The sequence below is a fragment of the Mus caroli genome, unplaced genomic scaffold (genome assembly GCF_978045245.1).
Source record: "Mus caroli unplaced genomic scaffold, Mus_caroli_1 scaffold_12, whole genome shotgun sequence".
Taxonomy (NCBI): Eukaryota; Metazoa; Chordata; class Mammalia; order Rodentia; family Muridae; genus Mus; species Mus caroli.
The window spans coordinates 96,399,645-96,426,565 of NW_028227267.1; positions in this window are offsets into that span (position 1 = coordinate 96,399,645).

Consider the following 26,921-nt stretch of genomic DNA (forward strand, 5'->3'; position numbering starts at 1 on the left):
CCTTAAAAAGAGAGAGAGAGAGAGAACAGATTCCCTATCTAAATAAAAACATAATCAAGTGGAAATCTTGCAAAACACGCCTACAACACACACCTGTACGCATGGACTTTTCCCAGGAGTCTGTCTTGTATGTCTATGCTTCTATAGTTATTATGTTTTAATGGGACTCTCTTAAACTAAATATGCAGGCCAATTAGTGTCCTGGCCCTATAAGAACACGGTATCTTCACTTTTCCGATGGAGATTTCCTGGTTGGCTCGCAGAGCGGTGATTTTATCTGTCTTCTTACTCCCTAATCTAAGTTCACTTGTAGGTCAGGTGTCACAGTTTGTTTCTGATTCAATGACCTCATCTCCTTCAAGGGAGCTCCACTTCCTTCAGAGAGCTGCTGTTGGAAAATCACACATGGGACATACCCACTGTAAAGGCGAATTTTCCAGACTTAAAGGGCAGCATCCCTGCTGTGCATTGTTCTCAACACCTCCTATCCTGGCTGGTGATCAGTCTTAGAAATATAGGATAGTAGGAGGTGTAACTCCTCCCTAGACATTGTCCTTTCTCACATCTAATTAATCGGGATACCGAAACTTAGTGTTTAGGCTTAAGGCAGGATTCTTTTTCTTTTGTTTTTCTCTTTTCTTTTTAAACTTTATGGGTCCCTCAAGACTTGTCTGATATGTTAGCGACATCTCTGTGGCACGATAATTTCAGCATAACACCACATCACATTTGTTCATCCTCCTTTTTCTGACTTACAGGAGTGTTGCTCAGTGTGATGGATGCTCACCACCTCTTAGCTGATCCTACTTCCCATGAGTTGGATAGTTTGACTCCATTTTGTCAGTTAATAATAAACTATTATCTATCCCTGCTACACCTTTGCCAAGAGCTTTTTCCAGAAATGACTTTATTATCTAATCTTTATAAAACCATGAAGGAAGTGTTCCCATCTCACAGATGGTAAATAATTAAGGAACAGACAGTTACAGAACTTGTTCAAGGTGACAGGGCAGTTCAGTGGTGGATTAATACCAAGCGTTCATTTTCCATGGGTCAATCAGCAAACTCATCACAAACCCCATAGCATTGTCTGTGTTCATAGTCATGCGCATTTGCTCTACTTTTCCTATAAACCACGCAGTGGCTCGGTAAAACCGAGGAGTACATTTGTATGCACTAGAGCTAAAAGGCATCCCATAGAGAATTAGCTGCAGATTCTAGTGCTGGTTTTAACCACACCTTATCACTATACACAAATTTGTGAAGCCATTGATTAATTATGAAGGCAGAAATATTCACAGGTACAATTATATAAACAAATATTAGGACTTTTCCAGGAATTGTGTGAATTGCCAAAATAACTTTGGAGGGTATATTTTAACATTTTAAATTAATTTTAAAAATATTTTATTAGAATGTATTAATTTAGTGGTATCTGCTCCTTTATATTAAGTATAATTTATTATAACTGGTAACTAAATGGAAATGATAAGACTGCGTGTTTTGACCGTATTTCCATATTTCATTTAACTATTATGTTGGTCCGATGGATACTATGTATATGTTGCAAGCAAATGGTAAATACTAAATTATAAACCTTTTATATAAATTGCATTTTAATAAAATTCAATATTCTCCCTTTTCCTAGAAGAATAAAATATTTCTAGTAATTCAGTTCATTCTTATTCTGCTGGTATTTAATAAGTTTGGCCACTCCACTAAATATTGGAACTAACAATATAAACAGAATATAAGTTTCACAACAAAATTTAGCTTCCATAAAGAGAAGGATTCGCCAATCCTGACAGACCCCTAGCATTTCAGTGCTGAGAATACAGTAGGTATTGCATAAGCGTTTGCTCTGAGGAAGGAGAGAAAGTTTGAGTACCTCTCTTTGGTGGTAACCCAAGTGCATCTGATTTTACAATGCAAAACCCCACATGATGTGGATAAGGAATTGCATATTCTTTTCAGACGTGTTTCTATATCCTCTATATTTGTAACTACAGCATTCCATACCCATCCTGGAACGTGGCTTTCGTGTAATAGGTTTGTTGTTCAGCTTTGATTGTCCAAAGAGATTTGAGGGCAAAAGTTACTGTGGAAACAAATGAACTTATAGCCGTCACTGCTGAGACTGATAGACTTTTTGAACTTTCCTAACCTCCTTATATTGTATGTCTACGGACTTGACTGATTACAGTACATGTGGCAACCAGTGACCCTGTCCTCTCTGTCTCTGTCTCTGTTTCTCTTTCTATCTCTGTCTCCCACTGCCCTCTCCTGGACTCATCAAAAGGCTATATTACAACCCACTTTGAAGCCATATGTGATTAATATAGTTGAATTCTAGGTAACAGAAAGTAAGTTTTACTATTTTCAAGCCAAGTTCTACAATCTTTCATATAGACTACCTTCTCTCAGATATCTGTGATATCTGAAAAAGACCAGGGAAACCTTGGAACTGCATGTTAAAAATAAGAAAGCACGGCCAGGCATGGTAGTGCACACCTCTTATCCTCTCACTTGGGAGGCAGAGACGAGTGGGTCTCTGAGTTCAAGGCCAGCCTGGTTTTCAAATTAAGTTCTAGGCTACCCCAAAATATCTTGTCCAAAAGAAAGGAAGAAAGAGAGAAAGAAAGAAAGAAAGAAAGAAAGAAAGAAAGAAAGAAAGGAAGAAAGAAAGGAGGGAGGGAAGAGAGAAGGAAGGGGAAAGGAGGGAGGAAAGAAAAAGAGAAAAGAAAATTAAATAAAAGAAAAGAAAAAAGAAAGATTGTAAGCAAGTGTTAGACTATGTTGTTGAATTACTACATAGAGCATAAGGTAGTTTATTTTCCAAGATGGCTGCCATCAATCCCTTCCCCACTATAGAAAAAATTTTATTCCTCATCAAAATAAAAAACCTCTACCCATTTTAAATCTAGGTTGATCTTCTCAACCTAATTACTCAACAATTTGAACTGCCATTCTGAAACAGCTTAGGACTGTTGTGTAGGTTTCTTAGAACTCAGCCACACTATTCTACTAGGAAGTCCCATGAGTGACGTTGAGTGATCCTCAAAGGACATATCCACTCACATGATGTACGTGTCAGTTATTCTAGTGGGGGTGTTTTTTCAGCCCATTTGAGCTGCCCGGATTCTGTCATGTAGAGGAGAAAACTGCCCAATAGAAACTATTCCAAGTTCTAAATACACAAAATCCTGAACTATATTGAAAATAAGTATTGTTTTTAACTGCTAAGTTTTGGTGTAATTTATCAGGCATGAATACACTACGCAATTTCTATTCAAGCAGCATTCTGAAATACATATATGTTAGAAATGCATTTACACTGTCTTGAGCCTACCTGTTTAAATGTCATCATCACTACAAGAAAAGGGATAGAGATGGCTTCCACTTCCATTACAAGTGTTAGAAGAAGAGAAACTTAAAAAAGATAGATCAATTATGCTTATGTCACTCTATGTGCTGAAATTTAAGAGATGAGGAAATTCTCTTAAGTCAGTTGTAAATCAGAAGATTTCTGCTTAGCTGCCCATTACAATTGCACAGGAAAATTTTCCTGCAAAACTTTCATCAAAATCTCTGGACAAAGCACAGTATAATGTGCAAGGTATTGGAATATATAAACAGGACAGATTCAAGAGAAGAGTGGAATTTTCAAAACCCCTAAGTGTCTGTGTGGTTTAGGAACAAGCTTGGCATACATAAGAATGAAGATAGAGACGCTTCATCGCAATGGCCCTTTGTTATGGTTTGGACATAAAGTGTTTCCATGAGAACGCTTTCCATGAGCTCATGAGAAGGCTTGGTCCTCAATGCAGTAGGACTCACTATTGATGGATAGATGCCTAGCTCCATGGTGCACACTTTAGCAGGTGGAACCCTGTTGGAGGACTTAAGTTGCTGCGGGTATAAGTTTCACGTGTATGTTTTGTCACCAGCCCCGTTGGCTATTTCTTTCCATGCTTCATAGCCAGGATGCTCCATATACCCACTCATGATGCTTGTCTTAGTCAGGGTTTCTATTCCTGCACAAACATCATGACCAAGAAGCAAGTTGGGGAGGAAAGGGTTTATTCGGCTTACACTTCCATACTGCTGTTCATCACCAAAGGAAGTCAGGACTGGAACTCAAGCAGGTCAGGAAGCAGGAGCTGATGCAGAGGCCATGGAGGGATGTTCTTTACTGGCTTGCCTCCCCTGGCTTACTCAGCCTACTCTCTTATAGAACCAAGACTACCAGCCCAGGGATGGTCCCACCCAGAAGAGGGGCCTTTCCCCCTTGATCACTAATTGAGAAAATGACTTACAGTTGGATCTCATGGAGGCATTTCCTCAACTGAAGCTCCTTTCTCTGTGATAACTCCAGCTGTGTCAAGTTGACACAAAAAAAGCCAGTACAATTGACCCCTTGTCAACTTGACACACAAACACATCACTAGTAAACCTCAACCCTTACATTCTTATTCATCCCCAAGATCTAAATAACTTTAAAAGTCCCACAGTCTTTACATATTCTTAAAATTTCAATCTCTTTAAAATATCCATCTCTTTTAAAATCCAAAGTCTTTTTACAATTAAAAGTCTCTTAACTGTGGGCTCCACTAAAACAGTTTCTTCCTTCAAGAGGGAAAATATCAGGGCACAGTCACAATCAAAGCAAATATCAATCTCCAACTGTCCAACGTCTGGGATCCAACTCACGATCTTCTGGGTTCCTCCAAGGGCTTGGGTCACTTCTCCAGCCATGCCCTTTGTAGCACACACGTCGTCCTCTGGGCTCCAGATGCCTGTACTCCACTGCTGCTGCTGCTCTTGGTGGTCATCTCGTGGTACTGGCATCTCCAAAACACTGCATGACCCCTTCAGTCCTGGGCCTTCAATTACAACTGGGGCTGCACCTTCACCAATGGCCTTCCATGGCCTCTCACAGTGCCGAGCCTCAGCTACTCTGCGTGACCCCTTCATGCCTTCAAAACCAGTACCACCTGGGTGACCCTTACACATTACCAAGTCCCACTGCAGAAGGAGTACAACCTTGCCTATCTCTGGAACACAGCCTCTTTGTGCTTTCAGAAAACACTTCCCAGAAGATGTCACCTCAACGATGCTGGTCTCTTCTTAATCACCGCTAATTTCTTAGCTCCAGCTAACCAGCATCAATAGTCCCAGTAATGCAAAGTTTTTGCTTTAGTAGTTCTGGTATCTTGTTAATCACAGCTGATTCTTCAGCCCCAGCTAACCAGAACTACAAAATCTTCACAATAAAAACAGCAATGGCCCTGAAGAGAATCTTTAATTTTCCCTCTGAAATTTCACAAACCAGACCTCCATCTTCTGCACTGTTCTCAGCATTATCTTCCAAGCTCCTATACAACATCTGACAGAGCTCTTAACAACGAATGGATCTTTAAGCCCAAAGTTCCAAAGTCCTTCCACAGTCCTCCCCAAAACATGGTCAGGTTGTCACAGGAATACCCCACTCTACTGGTACCAATTTGTCTTAGTCAGGGTTTCTATTCCTGCACAAACATCATGACCAAGAAGCAAGTTGGGGAGGAAAGGGTTTATTCGGCTTACACTTCCATACTGCTGTTCATCACCAAAGGAAGTCAGGACTGGAACTCAAGCAGGTCAGGAAGCAGGAGCTGATGCAGAGGCCATGGAGGGATGTTCTTTACTGGCTTGCCTCCCCTGGCTTACTCAGCCTACTCTCTTATAGAACCAAGACTACCAGCCCAGGGATGGTCCCACCCAGAAGAGGGGCCTTTCCCCCTTGATCACTAATTGAGAAAATGACTTACAGTTGGATCTCATGGAGGCATTTCCTCAACTGAAGCTCCTGTCTCTGTGATAACTCCAGCTGTGTCAAGTTGACACAAAAAAAGCCAGTACAATGCTTTTCCTCATCCCAGGCCTACAAACAGCAGGACCACGTGATCATGAGCTGAAACCACCAAAATAATGATCCCAGTTCAGTCTTCCCTTATTTAATGCTGTTATCTCAGTATTTTGTCATGCCAGAAAACTAGTGCCAAAGTCACAATATAAAGAGTTGACAGGCATGGATTTGGAGTCCCAGACACATCCATCAAATAAGTGAGAGGAGCCATGGTAAGATGCTACAGTTGGGTGAGAGACCAGCCCACAAATGACTGAAGCATAACACCTTGACAGCAAAAATCCAGGCTTTTCAGGGATGCCAAAGAAGAATCAACCAGGAAGCATGTCTACTTTGGAGGTGTAGGATAAACCAGGTGAGGGCATCTTGGTCATATTTGAACCTTGCATGGTTCTTTCCTGATACTATCCTTTGGGAAGCAAAATGAAAGGTTAATTAAAGCAAAGTTCATCCAAATGGCACTGAGAGTTTGTCTGAAGAGTTTGGGTGCCATTTGATGAGAAAGCATTTTATTGGCCTAGAATACCACATTACTATGTAGCATTGGGATGATCTTGAGTGGAGGTCAGATTAGTCTAAATAAATAAATAAAAGAAGAACACAGCTTAAGTACACTATAGTAAGCATATGGATAGATAAAAGTGTCATTCTTTTTTCTACATAAGCAAACCAAATTCATCAAAGTGAGAATTTTTATCTATTCCAAAGCAGACACTAATCTCTTTTCAAGCTGAAGGTTGTGGGGGGTTTTTTGATTTGTTTTGTTTGTTTGTTTTTTGTTTGTTTGTTTTTTGTACTCTGTCACCTCCTGTCCCCATGACCCATATTTATTGTCTTGATTGTGGGTTACATCTGATAGCTAAGCTCAAAACCTGGTTTTGAGATCTAAGTGTATCTAGAGTGGGGGAGGGGAGTGAAGGGAAAGCAAATGGTATTTCCAATGGGATTTTCAGAACACACACACACACACCTCTATACAGTAAATATATTCTTATGCATTTACACATATGGGAAAACAATGCAGAGTAGCCATGTGTGCACAACATATTTTGCATAGCTATCCAGTGGAACTATGGACACCTGATGGTTTTTTGGTTGGACCCAGAGTACTTGGTGTTCTTGTACTTTTCTGGAAGAATGTTGACGTGAACTTTGGCTTGTTTGTCAAATACTCTGGTCAAGTAAGGTACGAGTGAAGGGCTCTTGCCTTGCCCGGGCTGAGGCCTATTAAGGAAGTTAAAGATTCAGTGCAAGCTAAAAGAGAGGATCTGGGAGCTGCCCCTGGGAATCACAGTGTCACATAGCTGTTGTTGAAACAGTGATGTCTTGTATGGCATGTTGATGCGCTTCCTCAAGTAGTTTGTAAAACAGTGGGCATAATTACTAAGAGTTATATGGTGGTGATGGGCTCACAGAATAAGGCACAGTGGGTATGCAGTCCTAGGATACTCAGACGGGGTTTCAGCCATTCTTGGCTATGTGAAGAAGTGAGAAGTGGTGGCGGCCTTATACAAGACATGGTGACAAAGAAGAGTCAGTGGCTGTGCTTACCTACCCCACACAGCAGAGGGATCATTGAAGAGGAGCAGAGACCGTGGCCTCTCTCAGCTGGGGAGATGGCTCAGCTGGTAAAAACACTTGTGGTGTAAGTACGAGAAGCCAAGTCCCCCACACCTATAAGTGGTTGGCTCCTGTGTATTGCCAATGATATCTGTGTATTGCCAATGATATGAAGGCAGATATGTTACACTTGGAATCTTTTTCTGCCTTTTAGGCACGCATGTGCCTGAATGCCCCACCCCCACATGCATGCATACACAATCATTGACACACTTACACACACATGATTTTTTTTTTAAGTGGTTCCCATGAGGACTTTTTTCTCCCACGGGTCTTGGGGAAGTTAGTCTATTTTCTACTAATCATAAATGTGGAAGCACATGAAACTTACAAGTCATTAGTGGGATCTCTAGGTGAAGGCAGATGTCTCAGCGGGTGAAGGGACTTACCACCCAAGCCTGAGAACCCAGGTTTAACCCCAGAAACCCACATTAAGGTGGAAAGGCAAGAACTGATTTCTGAAAGTTATCCTCTGACCTCCAGAAGAGCACTGTGGCAAATGTGCCCCCTCCCCCACCACATACACACTAATACTATTAAACAAATAAAATACATTTCTTTAGTAAATGGATTTAGAAACTGAGAAACCTCACATTAGAGGTTTGGTCGGCAGACTGCCCACGGTCGTGGTCTCTTCTCAGTCTTGAGAAGAATGTTACAGATTGCAAGGCAGTGGCAGCACTGGGCACTGAGCAATCCCCTGTGTACTGACCTAACGCTACACCCAGCAGAGCATCACTGAATCGTTTGCCTCTCCTCTAGTTTTGAAGTGTAAACTAGAAAACTGTTGAGTTTGAAGGGTTTATTTTGAAGAAATTGCTAGAACCTGTGCAAAAAACTTTAAACAACAATCTTAAAACAAAATGAAAGACAGTGTTATCCCTTTTTTTTTCCTTACAGTTGTCATGGAAACTTTTTAAAAGACCAGCATGCATAGCAGAGTGCTCTGCTAACTAACAGGTCATACTGAATTTCTAAATGTCCAGTATTGTGAAATCCACCTGCTTGAGAGACCTGCTGTGTTAGTGAACTTTGCTCTTAGGTATAGCAACAAGTCTTCAGTTATACCGAATTTCCTTCTCAAATGTATGCATGTGCTGTATTCGTCTTCTCTCTGTGCACCCCAAGTTGTTGGCCATCCTCTCAAACCCATTCTTTTCAAATTCACATTTTTTGGTTATTTTTTAATTGAAAACAAAAAACCTTTTTCATTACATTATATTCTGAACACTAATTCCCCCTCCCCAACTCCTCCCAGATCAACACATCCAATCCCAAATTCTCTCTCTCTCTCTCTCTCTCTCTCTCTCTCTCTCTCTCTCTCAAATAAACAAAAAACCAAATTGGAGGCTAATTTCAATTGCAACTGTATACGAAGATGGAAATACTCCTTGATTATAGTCTAACCAGTTGGCAGCTCTCTCAATATTCTTTTTGTATTTAATGGCTTTTGACTCACCAGCTGACTTTTAGAAAGAGAAGTCCAGGAACAAGAGAAAAATTCTTTTTTTCTGTCCCTTAATTACACAATCAGTGAAGAATCCGAATCAAATCTAAAATGTTTTTGTAAGTATTGCTGTCAGGAAGCACTTTAGTTAAATAATCCCTGTCTGAGTTTTATGAGAAATAAAGACACTAGAAAGAACAGAGATGTTGTTGTTGTTGTTGTTTTAGCATTCTTGCTTGGATTTGTTAAGTTTTTGTCTTCTACGATTCTCCCTTATTCTTCAGAGCTAATCACCAATGACAAATATGTTCTATAGAGAATTTTCTTTTTTTTTAAATCAAAAGTAAAAAGATATAGTTATTTTCATGCAAGTTCCATGTTCACTTTCCTTTTACACACCCAGTAATAAATTACAAATCATGTGTGGAATGAAGCAAGACTCGACACAAATGGTCTCTCTTGACACTTTACTCCTCAATGATCAAAGAGGGGAACGGCAGTGCTGTTCATCTGCTCCGATTTTAAATAGTTGTAAAAGTGCGATGTGGTTGTGAGAGACAGAAGAATAGTATGCAGACGTGTTTTACAATCCTTGTAAGTAGAGAGGCCAGCGATGGCTGCCAGAGTAAGGGGAAACCATTCTCTAGTGCTTTCCCTTATTTTCTCCCCTGATTTCCCCTCTATTTCCTGTGCCTTGTTAGTTTCAAACCTGAGGTGAAGGCTTACTTAGCTTATTTAACATATCAAAGGTGGCCTAGCCTCCAGGTTCTCCCAGCTTCCCTCTGTCCCTTTCTGTGACAGGGTAGGGGCTGGCCCTCTACCCAGAACTCTCCAGCCCAGAGGGCTGGGCTGATCTTCCCTATACAATCCAGGCATTTTGGATATCAACATCTTTTGCATCTTTGGCCTCCTGGCTGCATCCCCTGGCTCCCCTCTGTACTCTCTTCCCCTCTCCCCTTGCCTCACATGACTGTTCTGGACTCTTCCAGATGCCCCTGCCTCGGGTTCCCATCTTCCACTCCGATCTACCAAAAAATAAAAAATAAATAAAAAACCCTTTCTCCTTCCCCAAACCTAGGTGCAGTCAGTCGAGTCTTTCCCTGTTTGTTTATTTTTCCTGTTGTTGGTTATTGGTTTTGTTTTTCCATTCATGTTGGACACAACATCTCTTTTTGTCACTGATTGGGAAATTTATACTTCTTAGAAAGTAGGAAATGAAGTGATCACACTCAACTGTCAAGGAAGGAGACATGGTGCCACTGAAGTGAGGAGCGTTGTCAAGGAAATGTACAATAAGATCCCTGGTCATTTCTAAGACTTGGTACGACCGTATAGCAGACTTGATGTAGAGCTAAATGTGTCTCAGGCCATATGCTTGTGTGATCAGGCACATGAGTGTTTTCTGAGATTGATAGCTATAACATGAAGATCGGGACTTCACAGGATTCCTAGATGTCTATATGTGAACTGTCCCTTTAATGAGTGTGTGCACCAAAATTGAGATGTGTAACAAAAAAATTCACAAAGCAAAATTTAAAATAATTTCAGTTATTTTTAAAAATGGTTGCTTGCCTGCTGTTTTTCTCTTATTAGCCCATAGAACTCAAAAATGTTATCCTGCCATGTAGTTCATACTGCTATGAAAAAGTACACACAACTAAAATAAATACAGGTCTACCTTAATGATGAGTGCTATGCAGGGAATGAAGTCAGACGGGCTTTCATAACGTTTTATTTGAACTTATACTTTAAGGAGTTAAGAGATTAGGCTCAACACTTGGGTGAAATATGCCAAGTGGACAATAGAATAGACATAGAGGTCCTGAGGTAGTGGGATGCTTGAACATTTAAACAGAAATTCAGAGTAAAACAGATAAGAGAGACCATAGAAGAACTGAGTTTTTAAAGGTCACTGGATGCTATATCATAAAGGAGTTGTATGTTACTGTGTTGGGAATTGAATATAGGACCGGACACATGCTTGATTATTGCTCTATCAGTAAGTTACATCCTTATCCTTTATGGAAGATCACATGTCCCAATTACTTATTTCCATATAATAAGCTGTCTTTGAAACTAGAGGTTTAAAACACTAACTTTATTTTGCTTACAGATTTTTATTTTTTTAAAGGGATTTGTGGAAATGGCATCTGTTTAATTCATATGTCAGAGACAGTTTAACAAGGGTCTGGAAATTTTATCTCACAACTAAAATTGGTAGTGTCTATAATCTGGGACCTCATTTAGAAATCTGGGACACAAGACTCATTTCCTCTCTTTATAATCTTCCTACAGGCTCTTAGGATTTATGATAAAGTGATGTCTGGTTCCCAAGTGTGATCTTTCCAAAAGCATAAGGAAGAAATTCATGGGAGCTACGTGACCAACTTTGGAAGTCATAGTCTTGTGTCCTCAAATGGTTAACAATATGGACATCACAGAGTGAGAAGAAACACAAACTCTTTATTTCTTGATTGTAGAATTACAAAGCTCTGGAAAAAACACAAGGGATAGGAGGAGACAATCGATGGCTCTCTTTGGGAAATTCAATCTGCATACCAAAATAGAGACTTTGGAATTTTCTTCTGGTAAAATAAATGACAATCATGGTGTTCTGTGCAATATGTCACTTAAACTTTCAATAGATCATTTTTTTTATGTTGAAAGTGGAGCAATAGCCCACATGGGACAAAATGTTGAGTCTCTTTCTGCAACAGAGTGGAAAGTGGAGGGATTTGTACCAGATTTATAACAGAGGAGCTGGTACAAAATGGGGAAAATTAGAATATATTTGAAGGCAGAGCCAAAAATAGATTGGTAGTAATAGGGTATATAAAGGCTCTCCTTCCGATGTAAATCATTTATTATTATTATTATTATCATACCAAACAAATGTTCTCCCAAAAATTAACTTGTAAATTGAACAAAATACAAACAATTATCTTTTCAAAGGCAGGGGAATGTTCTAATATTGCCACGAACAGGGCATCCAAGTTGTTAAAAAAAAAAAAAGTACAAGAAAGCAAATCAAAACCCTTCATGCTTCCCTTTTCCTTGGAGACATTTTCTGGTTTATAAGTAAGACATGTTTTAGTGTTAAAAAGCTGAGCAGAAATATGAGTTTAACTGGCAAAGGAGTTGAACTGAGTTTTTCGTAATTTCCAGGGGCTAATGAGACCAAAGTAGGAGTTCAAGGCAGTATGAGCAGCCAAGATTGGAAGGAACAGGATCTCAAAGGGTAAAAGTACAAAAATAAGTTTTAAAAGGGATGCTGTTGTTTGATGCTGATTTCCTTTTCAGGAAGGCTTCCAAGAAGCCTATGCATGGAGAAGATAATTAGGCTACAAGCTCAGCTGAGCCCTCAATAATTGTATTGCTCTTTACCTAAGAAGAATTTGAGGTTCAGAGGGTAACAGGGATTATAGAGTTTGTTAACACTCAGGATTTACAGCAAGGACCTGGAAGGACTACATCCAAGGATTAAGGGAGGTTGAGAAGGATGAGACTTGACAAAGGAGGCGTTATTCAGCCGAGAATCATCTTGATGCTAGTGTGGATTAGCATGATGTGATCTGATCCTGTCCTACTGCCTGCTTCTCCAGATTTCAACATTACAATATCTTACAAATGGCATCCACAACTCTGCTAGCTCCTGTGACCAAACACTCGACAGGAACAGTTTAAAAGGAAACATTAGCTATAAGGAAGTCTCATAGTAAACCAGTAAGAATACCTCTGACATTTAAATGGAAATGATGGAAGCCAGAAGCCAGTAGAGTGGCATCTTTGCTGAAACAAACAAACAAAAACTAATAACCTAGAATTCTCTATCTTATGCAACTATCGCTGTAAAAAGTGGGGTTGGTACAAAGTTAAGAACTGCTCTTACAGGCAAGAAAAATATGGTAGACTTGCATCCAATTCCTAGACCTGCATTGTGCAGCTGACAACCTCCTGCGTCCCCACTATAGTGTTGGACCTACAAGGCTTTGTCACCACACTTGGCTTTTTACATGGCTCCTGAGGATCCGAACTCACATTGTCATGATTGTGAGATGAGCACGGTACCACTTAAGACATTTCCAGAGTCGCCAGTCCCACTCATGTTCTTCACTAGGACATAAGATTCCATACAGATTGAGGGAAAGTGTTCACATATTGAAGTTTGTTCAGCAAACCCATTCGGTAGTGATGCTAATGCTAAAGTCTGCAAGGTGTCTCATGAATATGTCTCCTTTAAAAGCTCTCCCTACTCATCTCTTTAATGGGGCTCAAGGGATTCAATGAAGAAGAAAAAGGCAAGTAGCCTCCCATTTCTCTTCACTTTAGTCTTCATTTTTTGACTGTTTATTCATTGGATAAGATCCCTCACCATCACACACTTAATCCTAATTCTCTTACACACCAATAAAAGGAAATAGAGGAAGGGAGAGAGGTGGGATCACTGAATCCTCCGGAGCTGATGAATGTGTGTGTGTGTGTAGTATATATGTACATATGTATTTTTGTATGTATGCATGCACATATACATACTTATCTTTCCAACTCACTAAACAATCTCTATAACACAGATCTTAATGACTTCGTAATTCTCTGAAATTTATGTTTACCACCAAATCTTTACTGGTAAACATGTAACTAAAATATTTACCATTTTTATCATTGCTTGATAAATATATCCATAGCAGCAAGATGACTCAGAGGACAAAATCACCTGCCACCAAACCTGATCACCTAGGTCAGTCCCTGGGGCACACATGATGAAAATAAAGAGCCAGTTTTTACAAGTGTCCACTGATTACCAAAGCACACACATATTCACACATGTATCCTTTGTCTCCTTTTTGGTTGTCTCCCAGGTTTCTAAAATGATATTTCTGTATTAAAGGAGGTATTTATTCACAATTCTACAAGCGGTGTGTGAGTGGTTGCTTTGTGGTATTCACCAACGTAGGTGAGAATCTTAGTCTCATCTCTGCTAATCTAGATTTTTCCATCAAATTTATACTTCCTTGAATTCCAATACAGATTTTTTTCATATTTTGCTCATTCTATTCAAATATCCCTACATTCATCAAGTCAAAGATGTTCCCGATGGTTTCTGAAGGTTTGGGAGCTCAGTCGTGAGGCAGTTGTCTTGCATAGCATCTGCCTTCACTCCAGAGCTCCGTTCACCATTAGATCTGTTTTCCATTGAGTTTCTCAGGGGGTCTAGGTAGTGTCTCTTATGCCACATAAGAAATGAGAAACTTTTGGTTTAGTGTGCTATTTTTAACTAAATAGTCATCAATAATAATTTTACTGCAAAGACAGTCAGCATGGTTACATTTCAGTTTGTTTCTTACTCTCCACATAAGGCCATCGGTTAGCTTTGTGACACCCATGATTTGCCAGTTCTGTTGTTGGTTTTTCTGACAGATTTGAAATTCAAAACTGCTTACTTTTATCAAAAGCATTGTTTTGCATGTATGTAGTAAATGTGCTTCTGCTTCTATCAGAATTTCAATGTGGATGATTCTAGTAATACACATAACAATGATTATAGAACAAGAGGACAATAATCTGAGAAGGGTTATAGGGAAAATGTGGAGAATTATCTAAATACAGTACTCATATAAATAATGAGATTTTGCAAGTTCCTAATGTTGAGACCAAACTGAACTTCTAAATTAGATCCTCTTTAAAAATCCAGTCTGCACTTTAATGCTCTAGTGAATTTGCTAGTTTTTACTTATGACTTTGTAATCTTTATTCACACTTCTGCTTGCTGTCTTCGTTAAGTTTGATAGTTGACTGTGTTAGCCACAAGTAATGAATAAGCGAAGTCCATAGCTTTCTGCAATCTATAATAGCTTAAATACTAAGAACATGATTGACTGCGGAAAGAGTTTTCTAATTGTTTACCAGGAGACCTGCAGGAGCGCTGGGGAAGGGGACAATTGTTTCGCCAATTCCTTCTCTCCTTTTATGGTTATTCGTACTTTTCTTGTACATGCTTTAACGTTTCCCCATTTCCACTTCCCCAGTTTATATATTTTGTAGTAAAATTATATATTTTACCAAATATTAGATAGACTAGCAGAGAATTATGAAAGTTGCTTTCTAATTTGTTCTAGGCATAGTTACATCACTGTTAGATATTAAATTATTCATAATGTTAAATATTTAAACTTCTAATGTTTTTCTCTATTAGAATCGACAGGTCTTTGCCTGTCCTCTTCAGACATCTTTATTTATAAGTACTTACTTGTAAATTTATTATTTTCAAGTTTTATGTACCCGAGTTTGGCTCTCTAGCTCCCATTTTTGTTTACTTTGTTATAAGCTTTCTAGCTTCTTGAAAGTCAATTTATATTTAATTAATTTTAGAGTTTATTTTATGGTGTTAGAAAATAACTCACATCCTTGGTGTGTTAGGCAGGTGCTCTGTAACTGAGCTTCACCTGCACCTTAAATTATTTTTTTCTTCTTTATCAAATCATGTATTTAAATGTCTGAATATGTACATCATGGTTGTGCTCTGTGTATATCCAGCTTTTTTTTTTAAAGAGAATACACACAAATAAGTTCAAATTCCAGTTTTTGATAAATATATCAAAAAAGCTCATATTCAAAAGCAGTGACTACACAAGAACTTGAAACCTAGTAAAGATGATGGACCCCAGACTGGTGGCTTCCTGTGGTTGTGTTTTAAAAGTAATATTGTACTAGAGTGGTCTTTTATGTGAGATATACAAACAACTAAAGGATAGTACACGAGTTTCTACATTTTTCTTTTCCTTTTGTCCTTCCTTCCTTCCTTCCTTCCTTCCTTCCTTCCTTCCTTCCTTCCTTCCTTCTCTCTCTCTCTCTCTTTCTCTCTCTCTCTCACATACCCACTCTCTCTCTTTTTGTTTATGTGAGAGCAGATTTTATTTATTCCATTTTATAGTTCCAGACACATCTCATCATTTTCGGAGGTTAGGGTAAGAAGTTATGTAGAAACCATGGAGGTATGTTGCTTACTGGCTCTGTTTCATGTATACAAGGTATACAGCTACCTTTGCTGTATAGCCCCTACCTGTGGATCCTGCTGCCCACAGTGCAATTAGCCCTCTAGAATTATCCATTAATTAGGACTTGGCTGCTACCACCACAAGCCAATGTCAGAAGGATTCTCTGTAGTGGATCCCTACTCTTTGCTATTCCAGATTAAGACCCTGCTGCCTTTTCTTCCAGGTCACTCTGCTTACACATTGGTGTTTAGTTACCATGCTCTTTGAGTGCTTTGTGGAGGTCATTCATCCTCAAAAGGACTCCCAGAAGCACTGCAGCATCATGAAAAGATGGTCCTGTAGAAATGGTGTCTCAGCAGATGAATTCCACAAGATTCAAGTTTGACTCCAAGCACCAACATGGTGGCTCACAATGGTCTATAACTTCAGTTTCAAAAGACCTCTTCAGGCCTTCACATGATGTGGTACACAGACATACATGTAGGCAAAACACCCATACATATTGAAAAAACAAACAAAAATTGAAAACAAAAGTTTAACATTATATTACTTTTACCTTTCCTACGATTAGGAAATGTCAGCGTGTCTCTGTACAAGGACTGGGATAATTTGCAGGGATTTTGTCAGAAAAAGAATTGAAAAACCCAAATTACCTGAGAAAGTACACTTAGGTTCTGGGGAGTAACCAAAAGGAAAAAAAAATGGAAGAGAAGTCAAAGGCAAGGTCACAACTTCCAGGGTAAGGACTGAGAAAGGTAGACAGACTCAACAGAACCTGCTGTTGGGCCTGGAACAACTACAATAAAGGTAGAGATTCTGAGAAGGGAAACTATTCTATGTCATTTTTAAGTAGATAAGTATTCTTCACATCTCTTTAGCATGGCTTAAAATGCATCAGCCACCCAGGAGGGTGGACATTTGGCCAAGTCATTGACTGGCCCAACTGTATTAACTCTTGAAGGAAAGAGTCAGTGATTTGTCTCTACTCACAGGTAGATCTCACTCTTTACTATATGTAATATGAGCATTTAAATTAAACCTGATTTTACACTATATAACATAAATTTATACTAATGATGTCTTCATTGATTGAATGCACATTATTGGCCTACCATTCTACCACTTTTTGCATGATCTCATCCTTTGGAACAGCATGATAAGAAAGGCAATGATGAGAAACTCAAGTCAGATTGGTTAAGTCACATAAAAGTGAGTATCAAAAACAGAACTCAAGCCTCAAATGTCCTAAAGCCCTGTTCTTAATTTTCACTACATTGCCTACCAAAGGGTTTAAAAATGTGAATCCACAAAGCTATGAGACAAATAGATGTTAGCCCATAGAAGTGCCCATAATATGATCAAACCCTGTCATAACTAGTTTCAATGCTACATCAATATTAGGTATAAGAAAATGATTTCCCTACCCAGAGAACCCTGGGAGATATTCTCTAAAACCCTGAAGAAGAACTATGCCCATTATATCAACATCAGGATTAAAACTAATCATGCATTTTCTTCCAACTCATGTATCAAATTTCTTACTGAAAAGAATCTAATTTAAAGGACTGGCTCAGTTAGTTTTCCCATTGCCACAACAAGAAAAGCAACTGAAGGAAGGGAGGGAGGGAGGGAGGGAGGGAGGGAGGGAAGAAGGAAGGAAGGAAGGAAGGAAGGAAGGAAGGAAGGAAGGAAGGAAGGAAGGAAGGGTGGGTTTGTTTTAGTTCACAGCCTAAGAGGAGAAAGACATGACAGAGAGAACGCAAGATAGCAGGGAGCTTCATCTTAGCAGAAGTGTGCCACAGTGGCATACTCCTCATGTCTTGATGGAACAGGTTGTGTCTTAAAAAAAAAAAAAAAAAAGAGCCAGGTTTTAAACCTCCATAACCCATGCCAGCTACCATTTTTCCACATCCTAAAATTCCACAAAATTCTACTTGGCTTAAACCACAGCTAGGGTCTAAGTGTGTAAACACATTCAAATGTGGAATGCTTTGCACTCAAAAGGCTTCACATCAGAACCCTTACCTCAGAAGTAGCCACACTCAAATGTGTGTAATATTATTCTTATATATTATTAATACATATAATATTATTATAATAATATTATTATTTGCCTGCATTCTTAGTGTTGGGAAACAAGTAGACGGTCCCCAACAGACCACAGGGTGTGTCCTCTGCAGTGCCACCCTCAAGAGATGTTTTCTTTCTCTTCCACAAGTTCTTTCCGACTTGGCATGAGGCGGAAACTTGAGTTCTGCTCCAGGAGCATCCTTTGTTTTTAAAACCCAATACTCACTTCCTCATTTTCTTTGGCAAAAATTAATCAACAGTAATAGTAAAAATACTGGCACTAACCATTGAGAACTCAGGGGAAGATTAAAAGTGGTACTAATTAAGTCACTTCACTGAATGGCTGCCCTCCAAAGGGACGCTAAGGAAATTCATTTAACACAAATCTGTTCACAACCTCAAGCTTTTCTAGTTCCTTTGCCTCTTTCTATGAGTTTACCATGCTTTTTGTAAGAACTAGACAAAGGAGAATCTGATTTCAGTTTCCATTCTTGGTGGTTGGTTGGGTGGTTTGCATTGCAAGTCTTTCTTTGCAAGGACCAAACGTGTGGCACAATTTTATCCCCGCTTTCCCCTTTCCTGCCAAACACTTGTGAGTTTCCCCTAGTTCTTGAGCTTGCATGGTCACGCAATATCTTCTTTAAGAGGGAAAAATCGAAGAGCTCAAATAAAACAAACAGTTGATATTGATCTAAGCTCACTACAAAGGAGAGTCATTAATGGACGGATCATTATTTCTCTGATGTAATTTTTAATCGCCCCCACAATAAATTCTCCACCCTGATGATGTGGTTGATTCAGAGATTTGGGCTATTGTGTTGCAGGTTTCATGCTATATGGCTCAACTGAATCACTTCATGAATGTGGCCAAAGCAGGTTTCTTTGAGTCTTGTTTTTGTAAGTACTATCTTAGCCATAAGCTGTGTTTTGTTTTAGGACCCTGAACAAATAACTTGAATAACAAGAAACAAGCTACATCAACAAGAAGTGAGTTTCCATTGACTAAGTCCAACTGGGTCACATGTTTGGACCATTCAATTCACCTGGAAGAGAACAAAGCCTCCAGATAGGAGCTGTAGCTTAAGGACATTTCCCACATTCTGTGTGTATATCTAGTGCCAGCGTATCATCAACACAATAGCTTAATAAAATGAATAGTTTCAGCTGTGTTGAAGATAAATGAATTCTATTTCACAGTGACAAGTGTTCAGAATGTATTCCTCATTTAAGACAAATGGGGAAAACATATATAAATTATTATTTTGTTGAATTGATTTTACATTTACTGTATTCTACTGTAAATCTTGATCTACTTATACTTTGATATCTGATTCGAGCTCTATCTAGAGATTAGGATGTTCCATCATTTATTCACACACAACTGTACTTGCTTCTTTTCCTTCTTTGCTCTTTCTTTCCTTTTTTCTTCCTTTACCTATATCATTTTATTAATTTTCCAAATTCATGTTGTACCACCTAGACCAGATAAAACCCATGCTAAAAGAAAATTAACAATAATTCAAAAGACTGCAGATGGATCTATATTCAGGATAAGAAAAACAGTTTCACATATGAACCAGTTTTGAAAGACTATGGAGAGACTACAAACTTGTTCATGTTCAAATTTGCCTTTATCATCTCCGTCAATGTGATTGGCTAGAAAGAAGACAAGCACCCGAGAAGAAACAACAGAAGCCCGAGATAAGTTATGAGGCAGAAAGAGAATATGTAATTACTCTAATGAGTGTGAATCTCATTACCTGTACAGATTACATCCAGGATACAGATGGAGCTCACGTTCATCCACAGGAACTGAACTTCTGGACAGCTGAGTATATGTACATACCCAATCTTCAAAGGGCGGCAGAAAATGTATCTCAGGAGCCATGGGCTATATATAAATGGAGCTTGCCACTGATTCCAAACACAAATCTAGTCAAGAGTAACAAATGCCTCAGAACCCCCTAAAAACACTTCAATCACTGAGTGGATCTAATGTTTCAAATATAAACATACTAGGGAGTCCATAACAACATATCACTAATTAGGTGGCTTAAATACTAGGAATTCATTTTTTAAAATAATTCTAGAAATGAAAGTATGGAATCAAGCACTAGTAGGATCAATTTCCCCAGAGGTCTCTTTCCTTAGAAGTATCCATCTTTTGCCCATGTCTTCATATAGTCTTCCTGTCACACCTTTGTTTCAATTTCCTCTTGTTACATGGACACCAGATAGGATAGATCAGCCTACCCTGAGAAAGTCACTTTTAAATTACTATCTGTCTCAAAAGACACATTTTGAAGCTAGTAGGGTTAAGTAGGACTTTAATATGAGAATTTTAAGATGATACAGTGAAGGCCTTAACAGATTGAACCAGGTTTCAGGTTTCTCCTCCTCCTCTTCCTCCTCCTCCTCCTTCTTCTTCCTCTTCCTCCTCCTTCTTCTTCCTCCTCCTCCTCCTTCATCATCATCTTTCTTCTTCTTCTTCTTCTTCTTCTTCTTCTTCTTCTTCTTCTTCTTCTTCTTCTTCTTCTTCTTCTTCTTCTTCTTTTTCTCCTTTTCTCCCTCCTCCTCCCCCTTTCCTCCTCCTACTCCTCTTCCTCCTCTTCCTCCCTTTTTGGTGTCTTTCTGTTTTTCTTCTCTGTGAAGTCAATTAGTTTTCATCCATATTTTACTAGACCCAAACCCTTCCTCCTAGAAACTTCTTTGACACCAAACAATGGTAATCTCTGGGAGCCTTTTCTACCACTTGCCTTGATCTCTTTTTTGCCATTCAGGTTTCTTTTCTTGCACCTTTTGAGGTTGTCCTTCTCATTGATGGTATTTCTCAAGCTCTATCTTCTCATTAGAAAATCATAGTTAAACCCATAGCCCAATCAGTACCTAGTGACCAGTATTTCCCAAATCCATCCATCCAAGAAGTTATTGTTTCCAATCTTTTAACAAGTATTTCAAGCTGTATACTTAACACCTTCACTTGGACATCCAGGAGATTTGGGAATCTGACACATCTCAGATGGAATGAGTCACCTGACTACTGACTCCTTAGATTCCCCCTTGCTCTTCTCTGTTTAGTGTTATTGGATAATAGAGCTGGTTCCAAATTTCCATTTACCTGGTGATCATCCTAGATGTATCCTCATAAGCAGCCCTGTCAATTCTAAATCATGTGCTCAACTTGTCCCCATTTGCCACTCCTTTGTTAATTATGGTTATAGCCCCAGTACTCATGATTTTATGTTTGAACTTTCTGCAGTGAAAGATTTGATCACTCTATACTACAGCTGCAGAGATCTTTTGAAAGCATGTGATATGTGCTGTCACTCCCCACTGCTGTTATTCACTCTGATCCCATTGTTAACAAGAAAAATCAACACAAACTTTTGAACTATGTGTGCCCAGATACACCTTGTCACTCAGCCATCTACCCCAACCTGTGCAGTGTCTGTGGTTCCACAGTGCTCTGGTGGTGTGCCTGATCTTCCATCAGTCTCTCCAGTGTCTCTGGATCCACATTGCTGCCTCCATTCCTCACTAGTTCCAAAATTTTCTTCACCTCTTTAAATAGCACTTCTTTCCTGGAATCCTCAAATATATCTCTTCCTCCTGAAGGGTTTTAGCTCCCTCCCTTGCCCCTATGATACCCTATACCAAACTTCCTATTTATAATGATCATCCTACATTCTTCGAGTACATTCGATGGTCATCCTCTTTCAAAGATGAAAAGGTTCACAGACCGATTTTCTTTATGCTGCAGCAATTTAAATAAAGCCTGACTTACAGTGTCGATTACAGAATATGATCTATTTAATTGTTAAGTCTGTTACAGGCCTGCCTACACCAAATACTGGAAATAAGTGACCCCCCCCCATTCTGTAGCACTGGGAGGCCACCTGGTCTATTGTCACTATCCTGGCTCTAGACAATGGGATTGACTGACAATCCTGCATATCCCAGCTTCTACCCTCAGGGGTGTCAAGAAAACTTAGTGTGAAGAATTTAAATATCACGGAAGGGAGAGAAACAGTTATATAGAGAGGTGAAAGAGTACTTAGGAGAAACCCAACATCAGCAAATGGGTAGCGAAAGCTCTGCTCTCCACAGATGGGCACATTGTGGCCCATAGCTCCTAACCACAAGGGCAGTTTGAAAACTACTGCACAAACTAAGTCAGAAAGTCAGAGGCAAGAGGTAGTATAGTGTAACTTACTGACAAGAGTTTGCAACTTGTAAGAACATTGTTATTTTTTCCCCAGATCTAATCCTCAAGTTTCATCATCAGCTCTGCAGCAGATCACCTGTGACAACCTTCCCTGCCCTGCCCTATCTCCTGTGGATCCCACAGGTCTTCTTCTAACGTTCCTAATCCTACTTGTTGGTTTGCCACAGTCCCCAACACCAGCAACTCCTCAGCTCTGTAGTCAGAAATCTTTCTGACCTCATCCCCCAAGGGATCACAAATACCTTTTCCTCCGACCTTCTCTCCCCCAACTCATCTTAGTACACCAGATTCTACCACTAGCAGGCATTCCCTATGAGCACACCAAGTAAGCAGGTTAGGAAAATGGTTAATGCACAACCATTAATTACCCACGCCTAAAATCCAGAAAGAAAACATAACACTCACCCAACAAAGACAAATTAAGATGTCAGCATCTAGACCCATAATAACCCCAAACCCAGATGCCTAGATGCCAGCATGAAAACACAATCAACAGCAGCCAGAGCAATATGTCTTCACTTCAACCCAGCTATCCTACTACAATATGCCCTGAATATTCAAAAACAGCTGAAGCACAGCAAAAAAGACCTTAAAACTAACAATAGGGAAAGGATAGAAATCCTTAAAGAGGAAACGAATAAATTCCTTAAAAAAAAAAACCCAAGAAAACAAAAACAAAAAGCTGAAGGAACATAAAAATATTCAATACCAAAAAAAAAAATGGAAATAGAATTAGTAAAGAAACACAAACTGAGGGAATTCTGAAAATGAAAATTTTAGGAATTTAAACAGGAATTACAGAGGCAAGGTTTGCCAACAAAATACAAGAAATAGAAGAGAGAATCTCAGGTGTTGAAGATATAATAGAAGAAATGGATATATCAGCCATTTGTTTTTAAAACCTAAAATTCTCCTGACATAAATCATCTGGAATATCTGGGACACCATGAAAGAGCGAAACCCAAGAACAATAGGATACAAAATAGGAAACAAAAGGAAGGAGAAGAATCTTATCTCAAAGAACCAGAAAATATTTTCTACAAAACTATAAAAGAAAGTTTTCCAACACAAATGCCTATCAAAGTATAAGAAGCTTTCAGAATACCAAATAGATTAGAAAAAAAAGACCCCTCACCATATAATAATCAAAACACTAAATATACAGAACAAAGAAAGAATATTAAAAGATGAAACAAAAAAGACTAGGTAATTTATAAAAGCAGACTTATTAAAATTATTCCTGACTTTTCAATGGAGACTCTAAAAGTCAGAAGGTTCTGTATAGACATGCTGTAGACTCTAAGAGATCACAGATGCCAGCTCTGACTACTTTGCTCAACAAACCTTTAAATCACAATAGGTAGAGTAAATAAGATATCCTATGATAAAGGAAAATTCGAACAATATCTGTCTATTGCTCCACCTTTACAGAAGGTGCTAGAAAGAAAGCTCCAAAAACCTTAGGAAGTTAACTATATCCATAAATACACAGAAAGTAAATAGTCTCAACCAGTAAAACCACACACACACACACACACATACACACATGACTACCACCACCAAAAACAAGAATCAACAAGTACTGGTCATTGATATCTTTCAGTGTTCTCCAGTAAAAAGACACAGATGAGCAGAAAGTATGTGAAAATAGGATCCATCCTTCTGCTGCATCCAACAAACACAACTCAATATCAAGGATAGACATTACTTTAGTGTAAAAGGTTGGAAAAACATATTTCAAGAAAATGGACCTAAAACATAAGCTTGTGTAGCCACTTCAATAGTTAACAAAATAGACTTTTTACCAAAACTAATCAAAAGATATGAGGAAAACCACTATCTACTCGTCAGAGGAAAAATCCACCAAGACGATATTTATGCCTCAAACACAAGGGTATCATGTTTGTAAAAGCAACACTACTATAGTTTAAATCATGACTTAAACACCTCCCCTCCTCCAATTCACACCAATCAACAAGTCATCCAGACAAAAATTAAACAGAGAAATATTGGAACTAGCAGACATTACAAACCAAATGGACCTGACATATTTATAAACCATCTCCAAAGTTGACCACGTACATGGGCACAAAACAAGTCTCAACATATACAAGAAAATTGAAATAACGCTCTGTATCCTATCATATCACCTTGGATTAAAGCTAGATATCAACTATGACAGAAACAGCAGGAAATTTAAAAAACAAAAACAAAAAAAAACCTATGGAAACTGAAAAACTTAACTGACTTTTAAAAATGGGTCAAGACAGAAATAAAGAAAGAAATTAAAGACTTCCTATATAGTTCAATGAAAATGCATATGCAACATACCCAAACTTATTAGACACAATGAAAGAATTGCTCAGGGAAATTTCATAGCACTAAGTGGTTACATAAATTAGCAACTTAACAGCATACCTGAATGCTCTAGAGAAAAAGCAAGTAACCACACCCAAGAGGAGTAGATGGCAGGAAATGAACAAACTGAGTCTGAAATCAATAATGTGGAAACAGAACTATACAAAGAATCAATGAAAAAGGCATTTTTTTCTTCTTTTCTTTTCTAAAGAATATCAGCAAGATAAACAAACCCTTAGTCAAACCAACAAAAAGGCAGAGACAGAAAATTCAATTTAACAAAATCAGAAATGAAAAGAGGGGCATTGTAACAGACACCAAGGAAATTCAGAGAATTATAAGGATATATTTAAGAACCTGTACTCTACCAAGTTGAAAAATCTAAAAGAAATAGAATTTTCTTGTTAGGTAACACATATCAGAATAAAATCAAAACCAAATAAACAAACAATTTAAATAGATGTAGAACCCCTAGGGAAATAGAAGCAGTCATTAATAGTCTCCCAACCCCAAACAGCCCAGCACTAGACGGTTTTAGTGCAGGATTCTACCAGACTTTTAAAGACATGTTAATGCCAATACTCCTCACAATAATCCACAAAACAGAAAAAGAAGGACCATTCACTTATGAGGCCACAGAAACACTGACAGCTTAACCACATAAAGAAGCAACAAAGGAGAGGCTGCTCTCAAAGATGCAGTTAATCCGGATGCCCTAATCTACATCGCAAGGATAATATTGCCCTGTCCACGGTTGCTGGAAGGATCCAGAGAGATGTTGTCTTTAGGGTTGAAAGTGAGATATGTACGAACAGAGCTATTATTACAGAATATGACCTCAGCAGTCCTTAATTATGGGTGAAGATGAAAGTCATGGATAAATTAAGTCATGAGTTATTAGTGTGACTATGCGTTTAAAATATCTCTCCTTATTAAATCTTTAATGATAGTAACAAGTGTCCAGATTGGTGTAGGTCAAGGTTTTTAATCACTTAATTCTGTAAGTTTATATGTATTTGTTGATTGTACAGTTTGTCCCTAGTACCTTTGAAGTTAGGGATGAAGTCAGGAGGAACAAAGATGAAGCTCAGAATCTTTAACATATGAACAAACCGAATATCAATTTTATTAGGAAACCTTATTTCAGATTAAAAGTCTTTCTTTTTGTCTTTATCTTTCCTTCCTTCCTTCTTTTTTTTTTTTCTTTCAATTTTGACACATGTTCTTACTGTTGACTAAGTTGACTTGGAATTCCCTGGGCAGCACAAGCAAGCCATGATTCTCAGTCTTCCAACCTTAACCTCTAGAGTTGAAGGGATTACAGGTCTGCACCTTCAGAGCTACAAGGCCTTCGTCTTTAAAAGCCTGGTCAAATAGTTTTTCATTGTGGCGCACGCCTTTAATCCCAGCACTCGGGAGGCAGAGGCAGGTGGATTTCTGAGTTTGAGGCCAGCCTGGTCTACAAAGTGAGTTCCAGGACAGCCAGGACTATACAGAGAAACCCTGTCTCAAAACAAAAACAAAAACAAAAACAAAAACAAAAACAAAAACAAAAACAAAAACAAAAACAAAAACAAAAACAAAAACAAAAGACCAAAATCAAGAATGAAGTTACTGTCAGTGCTGCAAACTTTCGCAGGCTCTGCCCATTCTTTTCTAGTCAGAAACTATTGCCCGCGCTTTTGTGTCCCCCTGGTAAGAACACGCTCAGGGCAACCGGAATCTTCTGCAGCACAAACTTTATTGCTTACCCCATCAGGAGCCAGTGGAGAAGAGAGCCAGAGAGAGAGAGAGATGGCGGAGCCCCCTCCCTTTTATGGAGGACTGTCCTCCACCTCGGACGTGTCACTCCCTGATTGGCTGCAGCCCATCAGCCGGAGTTGTCGTCACGGGAAAGGCAGAGCACATGGCGTGGAAAGCTACCCCGGCACATGCGCAGCTTGCTTGTTTACTACTTAGAACACGGGTGTCAGTGCCATCAGCGCCATCTTGTAATGGCAAATGTGAAGGCGGCTCCTTACAAGAAACAATGTTATTGTTTTGTTTTTCTGTTACCTTTTTTTTTTTTTTTTCTGGTTTTTCCAGACAGGGTTTCTCTGTGTAGCCCTGGCTGTCCTGGAACTCACTTTGTAGACCAGGCTGGCCTCGACCTCAGAAATCCACCTGCTTCCAGTTACTTACTTTTTTGCCTAAGCACACAGGAAGTCTAGATCTTTCAGGGTCCCTGACCCTTGTTTTGGAACTCATTACATTGTTGTGACCAATGAACTTAAGCAAAAGTGACTTGTATCCCTTCTG